Below are 17,012 nucleotides of genomic sequence, written 5' to 3'. Positions count from 1 at the left end.
GCTGACCCTTGACCATGTATATTTAACCTCTCCAAGCCCCAGCATCCTCATCTGTGCAATCGGATGGCCAGGGTACCTCTCAGAGGACTGGTGTAAGAATTAAAGGAGATAATTTATATAGAGTGCTTCACACCAAGCCTGGCAGTACATTTTTGTTGCTTTTGTCACACTGCCCCGGGGTGCCCAGGGTTGTGGAGCCGCACCTTATGAATCTCACACCCAGTGACTTGCTGACACCGTGGTAACAGGGTAGAGAGAAATCCCTCTTCCTGATCTTCGGAGTATTTGCTGAAGAGTGCAGCCGGAGGCGTCTGCAGAAGTCAGGAAAGAACTTGCTGTGGTCATCAGAGGCTGCCCGTGGAGAAGTCGTGAGTGTGCCCTCCCTGGAGATTTCGAAGCAAGTCCTTCATGAAACCATTGAATGGCTGTTCTGCCAGGTGACAAGGGAGTGAACACATGTGCGTCTCCTGGCTGGACCCTGGCCACTTCAGCTCAGTGGTCAGCCAACACAGCGCGAAGCCTGGAGAGGCGGTGGAGATGGATGAGAAACCACAGGTGGAGGCCCTCAGTCACGTCTATGGAAGGCCTGGAAGCGGAAAACAGGGTGGACCGAGCTCTCCTCAAATGTGAAGGCTCCGCCGGTGGTGAGGATGTCCTGCTCTCAGGACAGATAACAGGCGGGAGAGGGGCCCCGATGGCTCTTCTGCCGATTTTTCCGGTGTGAATATTCCCACCGTGGCCGACGTGAGGCTTGCCTATGTGGCACCATGAAACACCATTGTCAGTGAAAAAATGTTGCCTGCCATACTGGTAAACAAGCGATGTTGCAGCCGGCAGTCTCCCGTGATGGTGAGCCCTGAGGATCTCAGAGAGGAAACAGCATGCCCACCATCAAGCAGTCAGTCACTGCAGCCACTCCCGACCAGGGACCCTGGGGATACTGGGATGAGAAAGCTCAGGATGTTGGTCCCAGAGAGCTGAGGTGCATATCAAAGGAATGAACCCAGACTTTAGTGTCTCCCCATAATTTAGCAGAAAAATGCTAAATTCCTTAACTTGAGATGGCTGGTTTTCCTTAATTGACTGTCATTTTTGATGTTCAGAATACCTAGTCTTTTTTTGGCAAAAACTCCTGTATATATCCTGGTCCCTCCCTTACCTCTCTCAGAACTATCTTAGAGGTTGCATCCCAGGTTTAAATCCTCAGTTTTGTCTGGCAAATAAAACATAATTCTCAGCTTTTAGCTGTGCTTTTTTTTTTTTTTTTTTCAGTCAACACAGTGCTGGGAAGAGATACCCAAGCCCATGGTAGGTCCTTGCTCCACTGGCTGCAAGTGCCTGCACCCCAGATCCGCAGGCCAGGCCAGGGGACTGTGGGATCCCCTGGCTTCAGTCCCACCTGAGTCCTTGTGAAGAACAGGCTGGGGCAGCTTGCCCTGAAGGCAAGTTTGTCCTACTGAGTTGCCACCTACCTCCCTATAACCTGCACCCCGTCCAACCTCTCCCCAAAGTCCGTGGTCAGTCTGGTCTCTCCTCCCTGCCCAACCATGATCCTCACCTGGGCCTCTTGTGGCCAGTCTTCCAGACCCTCGGCGGCTGGGCACCATCCTCTGGGTGCTCCCAGCTTTAGTCTACATGCCTCTTAAATGAAGGTTTACAGGGCTGTGCGCCACCCTCCCTGAGCGGGGCCCGGTGGAAACTTCCATCCCTTGCTTGAACTAGACATGTCATGAAAGGCTCTTTATCTGGATCTATATGACTATTTGTTCTGACTCCTTGACTAGTTTCTAAGGCTCTGAGGATCTGTCTTAACCTTCTCCCTCCACCGCCCAGTGCTTAGTATGTGCCCCACGCTTGCTCTGCAGTTACTCGCACCTGCTGGCGAGGTTGGCAACGACTGTCTTCAGGCCTTTGGCTCTTCTGATTCTGCACAATGCCAGCCTGGAATCTGCGCTACCACGCCAGCCAGGGGTGACACCCCCATCAGGACCGCCACCACCCAGCCCTTTCTCCCAGGAGCTGAGCACAGCGGCCCCCTGAGCTGCTATGAGCATTACCTTTACAACAGTTTGGAAGCCTTGATTCAAACTACAGAACCAGAGCCCTCAGGCAAACAAACCTCCGTCCTAGAGAATTTCATTCCTGCCCTGACTTATAGCACACCTCTTCCCTTTATAACAGCGCGTCATATTATTGTTCTAACTCCCGTGTGTTAGGCACTTACAATGTGCCCAGCCTTGGTTGCGCACCTTTGGGCAGGCAAAAGGGACACCCACCTCTCCTTACCTCCCAGCTTTCTGCATCAAGTACCTTCACTTGTTATCACAGCCCAGGAGGTCTCCCTTTCATAAACGTAGGAGACAATGAAGGGGCACCCTCAGATCAAGAGCCAAGTGGCGGTGGGAGGGCCGCACTACAGTATGAGAAGTCCCACGGGCCGTGGGGTCAATGGTGCAATGTGCCTGTGTTGACCCCCCTTGGTCTCAGGATCCTGGAGAGGAGGACCTGGCTGTTCTGTCCAAAGTATATAAGCCAGGACCTCCTACTCACCAGGCCCTGGGCTTAAAGGCCTCTGTGTGTCTAAGACCAGGTTACAGCACTGGGTCCTCCAGCCAGAGAACCTTCTCCAGATTAACCAGAGATGTCAATATAAATCCTCCTGCAGTCAGGACCGGCCACCAGACTCTCTCCCATGGCTGCTGTCCTCTGTGGACTAGCCAGAGGCTGAATCAAGGTCCAAGATTGTTTCCAGTGGGCGTCGGAGGCACCACTGATCCCACCGCCCACAAGCCCAGACACCTCTGAGCTCCGTTCCTCCCAAACAGAGCAGCAGCGGTTCAGGTCATTCCTGGAACCACCCATGCCTGCTCCCGGAAGTAGTGAACAGCCCACAGCTGACCCAACCAACAGGTTGGTGAGGGCAGGTGGTGAATAAATCCCATTTTCCCTTCAGGGGAGATTTGTTTAGGCGTCAGCTAGTCTGGAACTCCTTCCCATCCTCCCACCAACCGTGATAGGCAAGCCTGTGTCTTCCTCTCCCTCTCTCACACCATCTCAGCACCCTCGTCCTCTGTCCTGGCGGGGTCGTCAAGTTCATAGCCCCAAAAGGGGTCACCTCTCTGGGGCTCGGCTATCAATCTGTGCAGAGCTCACCCAGCCCCATGGCATGCCTATTAGCAATCAGCCTCCTGCTGGGCCGGCCTTGTGGTAAATAAACTTTCATGTTCTTATTAAGTGATGGCTGGTGGTTTGGAATTGCTACCCTGGATCTGTTTGAGGTTGATTCCTTAATCAAAGCTCTCAGGCTCTCCTCCACCCCCTCACCGCTGAAAGGTTATCATTAAAGAGAAAGAAGGCTCTTTGATTTCTGTTACTGGGCCTGCCAACTTGCATCTGGGGCTCCGGGCAAGGTGGGGGGATGCTTGGTTTTATCCCCAAGCCTTGTGTTCAAATCTCATCTCTGCCAGCAGCAGCTGGGTGAGATAGGGCAAGTCATGGTGTCTCTCTGTCCTCAGCATCCTTCTTCAGGGTGGTCTCAGGTGCGGTGAGCTTGGGTCTGACGGGTTGCTAAGCCTGCCAAGCGCTGTGAGTAAGTTAGTCCTAATGCCCGGTCACAGCCTCATTCTCAGACCCACATCCAAGACCCTCAGGGTCAAGGGGTTCCATGGAGCTTCCTGGAAACAGTGGACCTTCCCTAAGGCACCTTGGACAAGAACAGGGGGTTAGAACCAGCCCAAGGCATTTACCCTAATCCTCTCCCAGAGGTACACCCAGCAAGGGCTCAGCCCCTGGACTCCCCCATTCTGCTTTCCTCACCTCTCCCCACTTCTTATCTACATCTGTGCTTTTTGAAGGCAAGAGAAACATGGAGCTAGCGCCTCCATGTAGCTGGATAAATAATTACTAAATAAATAAATAAAAGTAAACAAAGAAAGCCTCCAATGAGCTTGAATTGCTGCCGTGCTGCGAGGTAACTGGCAGACTCGATTTAATTATAAGATTCCGAGTTGTAATGGGGTGTCGGGGTCTCCAGGAGGATTTCAGTAATGGGAGGACAGCAGGGTTTCCTGCCTTCCCCGCTGGCTCCCCTCTGAACCTCACCATCCACTTTCCTGCCTTGCTGGGTGGGCGGGAAGCTTGGCACTGCTGTAGGGGGTGAGATCTGGCCAACCCCAGGCCTCCGCTGCTCACCAGCCTACCTCCCAAGACAGCCCAAGCCACGATGCACTGGTGGGCAGGCCAGGGTCGGGAAGTGTGGACGGAGGGGCAGAGCCTGGAGGAAGACACACTCCCCCACACCCGTCCCTCGTCTGCCCCAAGGAAAGGGTGCAGCTTCTGGGTGGGCGCAGCCCTAGCAGCCAGGCACGGCATGCTGACCAGACTGTCAACAGGCACGGTGACTGTCCTGGCCTGGCCTCCCTCCTGTACTGCTTTTCCACCCAGAAAGTGGAGGGAGCGGAAGCCTGGTCCACTCCCTTCCATCCCATTCTTGTGGGCGCAGTCTCTTGGTTGTGTCCAGCTCCACAACTCTACGGACTGTAGCCCACCAGGCTCCTCTGTCCATGGGGTTTCCCAGGCAAGCATACTGGAGTGGGTTGCCATTTCCTACTCCAGGGGATCTTCCTGAGCCAGGAATCAAACCCAGTCTCCTGCATTGGCAGGCAGCTTCTTTACCACTGAGCCACCCGGGAAGCCCAACCCAAGTACCCTGAAAGACCCATACTGCCCGCTCTCCCAGGACACCTTTCCCTTCTTGCCACCGTCTTCCCTGGTGCCAGGTTAGAACAAACGTCTCCCTCCACCCCTGCCAAGACCAGCGGCATGTGGCCCTGAGGACAAAGGCTGGCCATTCGCGCCTGATTCCAGTGAGAAATTCTTTAAAGCCAGTTCGCCGCCCTTATGGGACACTCTTGGCTCATCCTCAGCCTTCATGATTTCACTTGGGCTGTAAATGGGTGACAGGAAGGTCTGTAAGCACAAAACTAAACAGCGTCAAGGCTCCCGCTGCTCCCCCTCCCCCATCCCCACTCCTCCGTACTTCCCTGCCCACCCGCCCACTCCCACCCTGCTTCCCTGCAGGCTACCCTTCCCTTCTCCAGGCCTGGACTTGCCAGGGCCTAGCTCCCAGGAGGGCTTCTCAGAACCCCCTGACCTCCTAGAAGGGCTGACCTAATTCACCAGCACCCTCTAGACACACACAGTCCGCTTCCTCTGGCTGCGGTCTCTGCAGGTCACCTGGGCTCTGTGTGCAGCCTCCAGCCTGCGTTCCTAGCAGGAGAGTGCAGCCCGGGCCCTGGGGTCAAATGGGCCTGGGGTTGTGTGTGCGCGTGTGTGCGCAGATGGTTTCTATTTTCTTCTTTGTATTTATTTATTTTTAACTAGAGAGTAATTGCTTTTCATTGTTGCGTTGGTTTCTGCCATACAGTACGGTGTTAGTCACTCAGTCATGTCTGACTCTGTGATTACATCAACTGTAGCCCGCCAGGCTCCTCTGTCGTGGAATTCTCCAGGCAAGAACATTGGAGTGGTTTGCCATTTCCTTCTTCATGAGATCTTCCTGACCCAGGGATCAAACTCGCGTCTCCTGAATTGCGGGCAGATTCTTTACCGTCTGAGCCACCAGGAAAAGCCCGGGTTCTGCCATACATCAGACTTAGGGATACATGTGTCCCCTCCCTCGTGAACTTCCTTTCCTCCCTTGGTTCCTCCACCTCCCGGTTAGCGGACTTCGGAAAATTACCTAGCTTCTCTGAGCCCCATCTGATCAACCTGACTACGAATCTCTGTGAGTGTTAAAGCCACAAGCCACGTTCATAGACTCCTCCTGGGCCCCTGCCTTCTGGCATTAGAGCCTGGCAGGTGGTGGGGCAGGGGCACGTGGGCGTGGGGGCCCTGCGGGCCTCCTGCTGCCCGTAGCTTTGGTCCAGGGGGACTTTGTCGGTCCTACTAGAAAACAGACAGGAGGGCTGCCCTCTTTCTGCCTGATCTCCCGGCATGATTGACTGGCTGTACCAGGCTCAGGCTCCCCGGGGACAGGCCACAGCTGTTCAACACCTGGCCGCACTCAGACATTAGTCACCAACTCCCAACTTTCTCCTAGGAAAAGTCTAAAAGCCTTCCAGGCATATGGCTGTCAGCAGTCCCCGTTCCTCTCAGGATAAGCGGACTGATGACAGGGCAGGGGTGGGGGAGGGGGTGGGAATGGCCTCCATGATTCAGTTTCTGTGTCATGGTTCCCCAGAGCACAATTAGCCAGTGGGATTAGACATCTCAGATCAGAGATGGCTGAGGGAACTTTGTACATGTGATAAAACTTCCCTACAAAATTCCTCCACCAGCATTATTAAACTTTCCCCAAGCCCCTGCACCTCTCACAAAGAGATTATAGTAGTAGTCCAAAAACCTCATTTATAATCAGTTTTTCTGGCCTCCAAACTTACTAGCTGTTTGACTCTCGAGTGACTATTTCATATTTTGAATTATCTGTTTCGTGTTATTAGGAACAATAACAGTACTCACTTATAGAATTGTTATGATAGAAGATAACGCATACCAAGTTCTCAGCCCAGGGACTAATCAATCATAAGTGTTCAGTGCATGACCACTTTAATGGCACTGGTGAATTAAGTGAGCCTGGTCCAGGGAGACGACACGCCAGTGGAGAGGGGCAAGGCTGAGCTGTGGCCAGCCCCGAGGGGAGGAGTGGGCAGCCGGTCCCAAGACCAGTGTGCAAAGGGGTGTGGCAGACTCTGCCTAATTGGGGGCTGCAGTGATGCCCAAGTGGCCCAGAGGAAGGCCACCTCCCAAGTCAGCTGGTGACAGAGTTGGGATTCCAAGGAATTAGCCAACTGGGAGAAAGACCTCAGGCAGTAACTGAGGCTAGGGGGTGAGCCCAGCCTCAGACAGAAAGATAAGAAGGATGAAAAGAGTCAGGGAGGGTCTCAGAGAACCAGCCAGGGGTGCCAAGACTCAGAATTGGTGAGGAGTTCTTTCTCACAGAGAAGGGAGGCCAGTATGGAAGTCCCCAGGCATGCCCCAAGCTTCACCACTCATAGCTGACAAACTCCTTCCTCCTCTAAAATGTCCAATTCTTTATCCACAAAGACAGGAATAGTAATGCTTCGCTTCCTAACGTTGATGTGAGGGTGAAATAAGATGAGGAAAGTAAACGCCCAGGGCTGCCTTTTTCCTGCCCATAATGTACAGACACAGGGCGATGAACAGAGATTTGGAGAAGCCAGGGGACTGGGGATCACATGGGCACCAGATTTCCTGCAGGCACATGAGACCTGGGGCCAGCAGCAATGCGAGCAGTCATGGACCCCACAGCTGGGGATGAGGAGTTGGCTAATATGCCATCTGCCTTGGCCACTCCGTGGTAGGGCCATGCCAGGCAGTAAATGGCATGGCTGAGGCAATTGAGAAGTCAAGGACGGGCAAAGGGCTACCCCAAGGTTGGTCCTCGCTATTGCAGAGAGCACAAGGGGCTTACTATCAGATAAGGCTCTGAAGGAGCCTTATTCAGGGGACTTCTCTGGCTATCCAATGGTTAGACTCCACGCTTCCATCGCAGGGGTCATAGGTTCAATCCCTGGTCAAGGAGTTAAGATTCCACATACCACACAGCCAAAAAATAGGACCAAAAAGTGAGAATGAAGGAGGCTTGCTCCCTGCAGGAGCTAGTGAGGAAGGGTTGGTGACTGCAAAAGCTTTTTGGAATTATCTCAATGATTGCCAATACTTCCTCAAAGAGGAGCACTGGATATAAGCTTTGTATGTAATTCATTGTTTTTAAAACTGAATTTAAGACCACAGCTGTTTCAGATTTCTCTTATAAGAATTTAATTGGTATGTAATAGCATAGTTAATTAAATACAAATCAATAGTTTAAGGGAACTAATTGATACTTAATATGAATGGGGAAAAAAACAGTTCTAATATAATTAACTCGTATGAAATCAGCAATGAAAGAGCAATTACGTCTTTACAACAATGTAAAGTTTATAGTGCTTAATAAACTTAGCATTAGCAAGCAACGAGATTTAAAAATTATGAAACAGGTATTATTGGGCTATTAAACATTTATTACTTGTCCTCAAGGCCCAGAGTCACGCACTAGTCAGGATTAATAAACCTTTACTATCCCTCTCTTCAGGACTCTTTCCTAGAGAGCTTGATCAGTAAACTGTGATCTTTGCGTGATGTACGGGCACCCTTATTGCCTGGGATGTGAGTGATTATGCTGAAAACAGGACCAGGCAGACCGGATGCAGAAAGCAGTTTAGTAGAATCTCGGCGAGAACTTTCCGAACATGACACTCCAGCTTCCTGCCACCCAGGGGGCCATCGCTGGGCAGAATGGCTTGTGACGAAGAGGCCATGGGTGCTGACACCCAACCCAGGCCAACCCTAGACAAGTCAGCAGCCCCCCAGGCCCTTTGAGATGACCACCCCACCCCACACAACTCCTTTTTCCTCCTCAAGACACTTACAGCAATTATTGTTGTTCATGTAGAAATAACTCCAGCTCAGCCTCGTGACACTTTTTTAGTTAAACTGCTGCTTGTCTTCGACTTGACTTTTTCACAGGCCATGTCCTACCTATATCAGCGGTCCCCAACGTTTTTGGCATGAAGGACTGATTTCATGGAAGACAATTTTTCCATGGGTCAGGGGGCTGGAGGGGTTGGTTTCAGGATGATTCAAGTACATTACATTTACTGTGCTCTTTATTTCTATTACTATTACATCAGCTCCACCGTAGATAACCAGGCATTAGACAGACCCCGGAGGTTGCGGACCCCTGCCTTACATAACCAGCCAGATTGTAATCCCACTGGGAGGAAGCTTGTGTCATGTATTTTTGTCTTGAGCATCATGCCTCTCGATGAGTGTTTGTGGGTTAAATTTTTTAAATATTGATTTAATTTGACTGTGTTGGGTCTTGGTTGCAGCATGCAGGATCTTCGATCTTTGTTACATCATGTGGGATCTTTTCTTGTGGTGCACAGCCTCTCCAGTTATGGCACCCGGTCTTGAGACCATGTGGGCTTCAGCAGTTGTGGTGTACAGCCTTAGTTGCTCCATAGCCTGTGGGATCTTCGTTCCTCGACCAGGGATCGAACCCACATCCCCTGCATTGCAAAGCAGATTCTTAACCACTGGACCACCAGGGAGTTTCCTGGGTTGGGTTTTATAGCTGCCAGTTTGTGAGTGTGCGCTGGTGGTGGAGGGGTGGTGGTGGCATCATATCGTCGTCATCTGGCTGCCTGTATCATCCCCCTGCTTTGTATGTAAATTGTCACCACGTGAATTGGTCTACAGACCATGATATTCACTCTCCAAGGGCAGTGAAGTTGCTTTAAGATGTGTTTCTTCAGATCTGAACTCATGCTCATGTGATCATCCAGGACCTGTCCACTTGGGGATCTTTCAAATACAGGAAATCCGTAATGCACCAATATCACCCATAATCAGCTTCCTTTGTCAATCGCTTCTGACACACACCCCTTGCTTCCTCGCATCTCCCCACTGAAGACCCTGTGGGGTCTTCCTGTTCCCCTGCTTGAGCCTCTCTGACCCTTAGCCTATTGTCTAGGCTGAGAAACATCTCTTGAGTTGCCACTTACTCTGTTTCTAGCACCTGTGGTCCCTGACCTCGCCTGCGACACCCCCGGCTGGTCTTCCCACCTTGCTTCACTCCTCCAACCCCGCTGACTTGTTGCTGCCACCCTAATCTTCAGAGATGCCACCTCACAGCTCATTAAATCACCCTGGACAAGGCATATCACTCCCTGAGCCGCCCCTTTGGCATCTGTTTTCAAAAAAAAAAAAAACAAAGGAGGAGGAGGGGAAGATTTGATCACCTCTAGACTGCAGTCTGATGGTCTGTTTCAATTTCATCCTCATTGGTGCTTTATTCAAGGTCCTTTACACTAAGTGCCGTCTCACTGGATTCGCATGTCAACCGAGTGAGGGGGGTCTTACGAGCACTATCCACATTTTGTAAATGAGAAAACGAAAGCCCAAAGAAGCCCTGAGGACTATTCAGGGCTGAAGCAAGGCTCCGGCTGGCGCTGGTGGTTTTGCAGCCCGCGTGGCCCCACTGCCCCCAGGTGCTCTGCGTGACTCCAGCCAGGTCCAGCTGACGTCTTTGCCATCTGCTCTCGGGCACCATCTGGGGAACTATTTTCAGCCCCTGCTCTGCTCTCCCATCTCAAGGTGGTGGGGGTGTGGAGGCTGTGAACATCCCTCTGAGAAGCCCAGGGTCTTTTCACCTGCTTTCTCGTCTCGGGCTTTCCTGGGAGAGCAGGAAGAGGGGGAACATATCCACCCATTGCCTCTTGCCAGGAGGGTTGCAGCAGTCACACAGCTGCTCTCCCCTGTCTGGGCTTACCTTCTCCCAGTCATCATCTGCATCCATGCTAAAATGACCTTTAGAAGATGCAAGTCTGGCCTGTCTTCTGCTAAGCACTCTGTAGAAAAAATGCAGACTCCAAGGCAAGGCTAGCCAGGTCCCCCAGAATCTCGTTCCTGGCTCTGTCTCCTGCCTCACTTTCTCCACTCCTGAAATCTTCGCTACAGCCACACAAAACCGCCTGCCCCACCACTCTATTTCTTGTTCAGTAGGCCCCCAGGGACATGCTCCATCTAACAGCTTCAGGTAATAAATGGGAGCCAATGCTGGGAAAGACTGAGGGCAGGAGGATAAAGGGACGACAGAGGTTGAGATTGTTGGTTGGCATTACCCACTCAATGCACATGAGTTTGAACAAACTCCGGGAGATGGTGAAGGACAGGGAAGCCTGGCGTGCTGCGGTCCATGGAGTCGCAAAGAGTTGGACACAACTTAGCAACTGAACAACAGCAAACGTAAAGGGACAGTTCTCAGCAAGTGTCCCTGGACCGTGGTGCCTGGGCAGGGTGGGAACAGGTGGGCTTCCAAAGGCCTCAGATAGCCTCGAGTGAGGGAGCAAGACCCGGCACCTGTGCACTGTCGCCAGCTCTGTCTGTGACTACTTCACAGCCCATTCCTGTCTGGCTGGGGCACTAAGCAAGCACTCTTTGGGCCGACGTCACCCACACACTGACAGCAGGAATGCTCAAGGCCTTCTGGGCTGACGTCAAGACACATAGCTAGTGGCTTTCCTGGGAGCTCAGTGGTAAAGGGTCCACCTGCCAATGCAGGAAACGTGCATTCAATCCCCGGTCCCGGAAGATCCCACGTTCCTCGGAGCAACTGAGCCCACGCACCACAACCAATGAACCCACGCTCCAGAGCCCAGGAGCTGCAGCTACTGAAGCCTGTGCACCCTAAAGCCTGTGCTCTGAAACAAGAGGAGCCACCACAGTGAGAAGCCCACGGACCACAGCTAGAGAGTGGCCCCTGCTCTCTGCAGCTGGAGAAAAGCCGAGCAGCAGCGAAGACCCAGCACAGCCAGAAGTAACTCAACAAATGAATGAAAATTTAGAAGACACATAGCCAGCCCTCCCTCCCTCCCCCCCCTTCCCTCTTTCCCATCATCTCTCGTGCCCACCGCCCCCACTGTCTGGTCTTAGCAGCCCCTCTGACTGCCCTCTAGTCGGCTGGTGCCTCTCAGGAGCCTTCTGAGTGGTCATGTGATGCTGCCCCCTTCATCCCCCAGGACAAAGGGACAGGGGTCAAAGAGAACCAACGGAAATAGCCAGGCCGCAGAGGAGACTGGTTCCTCCCCTCTTCCTGTCTATATTAGCTTGCTAGGGCTGCTGTGACAAAGGCCACAAACTGGATGACCTAAACACTAAAAAAGGTGTTGCCTACCAGTTCTGGAGGGCTCCCCTCATAGCTCAGTCGGTAATGAAGCTGCTTGCAATGCAGGAGACCTGGGTCCGATTCCTGGGTCGGGAAGATCCCCTGGAGAAAGAAATGGCAATCCACTCCAGTATTGTTGCCTGGAAAATCCCATGGACAGAGGAGCCTGACAGGTTACAGCCCATGGGTCGAAAGAGTCAGCCACGATTGAGCGACTAAACCACCACCACCACCAGTTCTGGAGGCCAGGAGTCCACAAAAGATGCTGGCGGGGTTGGTTCCTTCCAAAGGGCCTGAGGAATGGCTCTGTTCTAGGCGTCCCTTGTGGCTTACCAACAACCTTCTCCATGTTCATATGGCACTGTCCCTGCATGAGTGTCTGTCCCAAATTTCCCCTGTTTATGAGGACACCAGTCATATTGGATTGCGTGCATGTGTGCTCACTCACTCAGTTGTGTCCGACTCTTGCAAACCATGGACTGTAATTGGCCAGGCTCCTCTGTCCATGGGAATTTTCAGACAAGAATACTGAAGTGAGTTGCCATTTCCTTCCTCAGGGGGTCTTCCCAACCCAGGGATCAAACCTGTGTCTCTTGATTGACAGTTGGCTCTTTACCACTGCTCTACCTGAGAAGCCCCATATTGGATTAGAGTCCCCCTGGTGATCATTTTAACTTGATTACCTTGGTCTAGTCTCTATCTCCAAATAAAGACACAGTCTGAGATGGTGCGGGCTTCCCTGATAGCTCAGCTGGTAAAGAAGCCACCTGCAATGTAAGAGACCCTGGTTCGATTCCTGGGTCCAGAAGATTTTCTGGAGAAGGGATAGGCTACCCGCTCCAATATTCTTGGGCTTCCCTGGTGACTCAGCTGGTAAAGAATCTGCCTGCAATATGGGAGACCTGGGTTCGATCCCTAGGTTAGGAAGATCCCCTGCAGAAGGGAAAGGCTACCCACTCCAGTATTCTGGCCTGGAGAATTCCATGGGCTCTATAGTCCATGGGGTCACAAGGAGTCGGACACGACTGAGTGACTTTCACTTTCACTGAGATACTGCAGTCAGGACTTCAGCATCAGGTTTAGGGGAACCCAGTTCACTCCTGATGCCACAGGACCGCTGATCTCTGCTAACACTTCCATGTCTGTCTTTTTAAAAATATTCATTTATTTTACTTATTTGGCTGTGTCGGGTCTTAGCTGCATCATACAAGCTCTTCATTATGGAATGCATGACCTTTCATTGAGGCGAGTAGACTCAGCAGCTGTGTCATTCAGGTTTAGTGGCCCTGAGGCATGTGGGAACCTCGTTCCCTAACCAGGGATCAAACCCATGGCCCTGCATTGGAAGGTGGATTCTTTACCACTGGACCACCAGAGAAGTCCCTCAGTGTCTGTCTTGATTCACAGCGTCAGCTAGCCCTGGGATCATGGGACCCACCCTAGGAATTAAGCCAGAAATCAGACCTGGATTCCAGCCTGAGCACTGGCCGGGCTAGACTGTGCTTTGGCCTTGAATTATCATTTTACTTCTCTGAGCCAGTTTCTGAAACCGAAATGGAGGAAATCACTTCTGCCTTGCCTGCCTCACGGAGCTACTGTGAACACCCAATAAGACAGTGAGTATGACAGTGTCGTGAAAAAATAAGTATCCCACAAATGTGAAGTAATATCTCCGCAATATCATGATTACTAGAAAGAATAAAGGAATCCTCAGGCTAGAAAAAGTCCCATCCTCACCCTCAGAAACTGAAGGAAAACCATTCCTTTTATGAAGCCATCTTTTTTTATACCTCCCAAGAGGAAACTGCACATTTCCCAGACTCCTATTGTGATGAATTACAGCGTTCATTCACTCCAGGCCATCCTCACCTGACCTAATCCCCTGTGCCTCGGTCAAGCCCATCTGACTTCTCTCTGGCCTGGGTCAGTGAGAACTGGTCACTGCCCATTATTTCTCAGTCATCTCTTTCATTAAATCAGACTCTTCCTGATCACTCACCATGTGCCAGGTACTGTGCTTCGGACCATGAACCCTGAGCCTAAGTAGACACTATCCCCATCCTTCTGTGGCCCACAGTCTAAAGGCTGGGAGTTCCTGGGGTGCAACCTGGCCTTCTCCCTAAGAAATATACCCCTTCTCAGGCAGTGCTTCCTTATGTAGGGTGTGTGCATCTAAGTTGCTTTCAGTTCAGTTCACTTCAGTTGCTCAGTCGTGTCCAATTCTTTGCGACCCCATGAATTGCAGCACGCCAGGCCTCCCTGTCCATCACCAACTCCCGGAGTTCACTCAGACTCACGTCCATCCAGTCCGTGATGCCATCCAGCCATCTCATCCTCTGTCGTCCCCTTCTCCTCCTGCCCCCAATCCCTCCCAGCATCAGAGTCTTTTCCAATGAGTCAACTCTTCGCATGAGGTGGCCAAAGTACTGGAGTTTCAGCTTTAGCATCATTCCCTCCAAAGAAATCCCAGGGCTGATCTTCAGAATGGACTGGTTGGATCTCCTTGCAGTCCAAGGGACTCTCAAGAGTCTTCTCCAACACCACCGTTCAAAAGCATCAATTCTTTGGCACTCAGCCTTCTTCACAGTCCAACTCTCACATCGTGTCCAACTCTTTGTGACCCCTTGGACGGTAGCCCACCAGACTCCTCTGTGGGATTCTCCAGGCAAGAACAGTGGAGCGTGTTGCCATGCCCTCCTCCAGGGGCTCTTCCTGACCCAGGGATTGAACCCATGTCTCCTGTGGCTCCTGCGCTGCAGGCGGGTTCTTTACCGCTGAGGCACTGGAGAAGCCCCTCCTTGTGTAGCAGTGTCTCCTAACTCTTTGTTCTCCTGAGACAGCACCCTCCACACCTTCACGGGCAGGTGACCCTGGCCTTCTTTGCACTGAACTGTCCTTCAAGCCAGGATGACTCCATTCACATCAGTCTTTTTCCGTGGGCCCGTTCAGTGCATCTGGTGGTTCTGCTACTGATTAGTCCTTAGCCAAAAGCTATAGCCCCAAAGTGTACATGGAGAAGACCTCAGCATCTTGCTCTTTTAAACGCATATCTGGAGGACTTCCCTGGTGGTCCAGTGCTTAAGACTTCACCTTCCGATGCAGGGAATGTGGGTTCGAACCCTGGCTGGGGGCTAAGGTCCCATCTACCTTGAGGCCAAGAAACCAAAACACAAAACAGAAGCAATATCATAACAAATCAAACAAAGCCTTTAAAAATGGTCCACATCAAAAACAAACAAAAAAGTCTTAAAAATAAATGAATAAAAGGGGCATCTGGGATCTGACTCCACCCGCAGTCCCACACCGCCCGACAAAGAAGGTGGCCGTCTGGCGGCTGACCCAGCTCACAGTGTGAACGATACCTCTTCTAGCACATTCCGTAATCTTTCCATTAATAGCCTGGTTGATCTGGCTTGTTGGAATCGTAAGCTGTTGGTTCCTGCGCCCTTCATGTTTCTCTCTGGTCACCATCTTTGACCACACCTGTGTTTCCAGATTCTCCTGAAATCACACCTGGGCCCTGACCTGCTTCTTCACGTAGCCCCAGTGACCTCTAATTTACCTCTGCAAATCTCTCCCAAGAACATCCTCAATTTTCATATATGGATAGCCCGCTCATTCTCACATATTTAATCCCCCAACCTGCTCGTTCTTGCAAAGATCCCAGTGGCTTCTCCCCACTTTTCAGTAAAGACTTAGTCAGAGAGCCCTCTCTCACTTAATAAATTTCTGCAGTGTGCTTATTAGTGCCTTGTAATGTAGATGCCTAAATAATTAAGACTAACCCACACGTGTCAAATTAAATGAGCCAAATACATTGAGAAATTGCTTCAGCCTCCATTTCTTATATTAATCAGGTTTTTTTAACATAAAAAAGAAAGTCTTTTCCTGCTCATTTGCAAAAATCAAACACGGTCCATGAGAGTCTTACTTATAATAACCGTGTGCATATACAGCCTCTTTCATTGCACAATACCCCTGGTGGCATATTACGTGACATAGGACAGGGTGGGTTGGGGTGGCAGATATGGTCAACTCAAAGTCAGCAGGTGATCCACAGGCTCTAAATCTGTAGGAGGACCATGCCCCTCCATTTCCCTGAGAGGTGAGGGGATGGTCCAGGAAGCCCTGCAGGAACACTGGCCGAAATACACTCAGAATCTTCTGCCCACACTTTTCTGCCAGAGTTTGTTCCTGGGATCAAAACAAGAACCCAAACCCAAGCTCCCTTTCTCATTAGGAGCTGCTGCTGACGTACTTCAGATGAGCATAGGAAGTCAGTGGAAAATGTAATAGGAATCATCAGCAATTGTGTCATTCTCGTGATGAACAATACTCGTGCAATTATAATGGGCTGGTTAACTCTGCCTGTCGTCAGCATGTTGCGGTTTCAAGAGGGTCCTGGGCCAGAGGCTGTTGTTCGCTGGGGCTCAGAGCCACCTCACAGCTAGAGATTCCACAGCCCCTCCTTCTGGCAGGCTGCATTCCTGCCTCTTGAAGGTGGTTGTTAGAAAGCATCCACAAATATAGTAAGTAAACATCAAAGGGGCTTTGATCCGCATGGCTTTCGACAGAGCAGGAGCCCCTGAAGAAAGGGCCGAGGCCTTGGATAAGGGAACTTAACATCGTCAATTTGGGCGCCTGAGATGTAAGGCTGTTTGAAGTGAGGGCGTTTTGGCTGTGCCTTCAGACGAGCAAGCGTGGAGAGAAAGGAAGAGAAGTGAGTGCCTTTGGAAAAGGCATGCTCAGATCTGCTTCTCTGCTCTTTACTGATAGTCAATAAACCCCTCTAAAGAATCAAGAGATCAAAGCCCGCGACCTCCCTGGGCCATGGCATTCCGCCACCACCCACCAGGCTTTGTTTTCCTCTGGGGCCGGAGCCCCTGAGCTTGACTTATCTGTGTCTCTCCGGCCCTTTCATCCTGCTGCTCCGAGAGGCTGGGTCTGGACCACAAGAGGTGGGGGGAGGGCTGGAGGAGAAGGAGCCCAGCCTCTCTAGCTCTGGCAGCCTAGATGCGGACCAGCCAGGGCTCAGAGTATCACCAAGCATCGGGGAAGATGCTGTGATGTATCCCTCCGTGGCAAACTCCTTCTCTAAGAAACTGACGGAGGGAGTCGCCAGGCACCTGGGAAGCTGACAAAGCCTGGGAGGAGTTGCAGTCCCATCCCAGCCTCTGGAAATCATACCCCTTATCCATTTTCCCAGCTCATGGCGGCTGCC

The 17,012-nt window shown here is 51.5% G+C and overlaps 1 protein-coding gene across 2 annotated transcripts in view; it reads left to right on the top strand.

Moving 5' to 3' along the window:
* Positions 1-17,012, top strand: part of KIRREL3 (kin of IRRE like 3 (Drosophila)) — a 613,428-nt gene that overhangs the window by 458,996 nt on the left and 137,420 nt on the right. The window lies entirely within an intron of this gene.

The sequence above is a fragment of the Capra hircus genome, chromosome 29, assembly GCF_001704415.2.
Source record: "Capra hircus breed San Clemente chromosome 29, ASM170441v1, whole genome shotgun sequence".
NCBI lineage: Eukaryota > Metazoa > Chordata > Mammalia > Artiodactyla > Bovidae > Capra > Capra hircus.
This window is presented reverse-complemented; position numbering and strand designations above follow the sequence as displayed.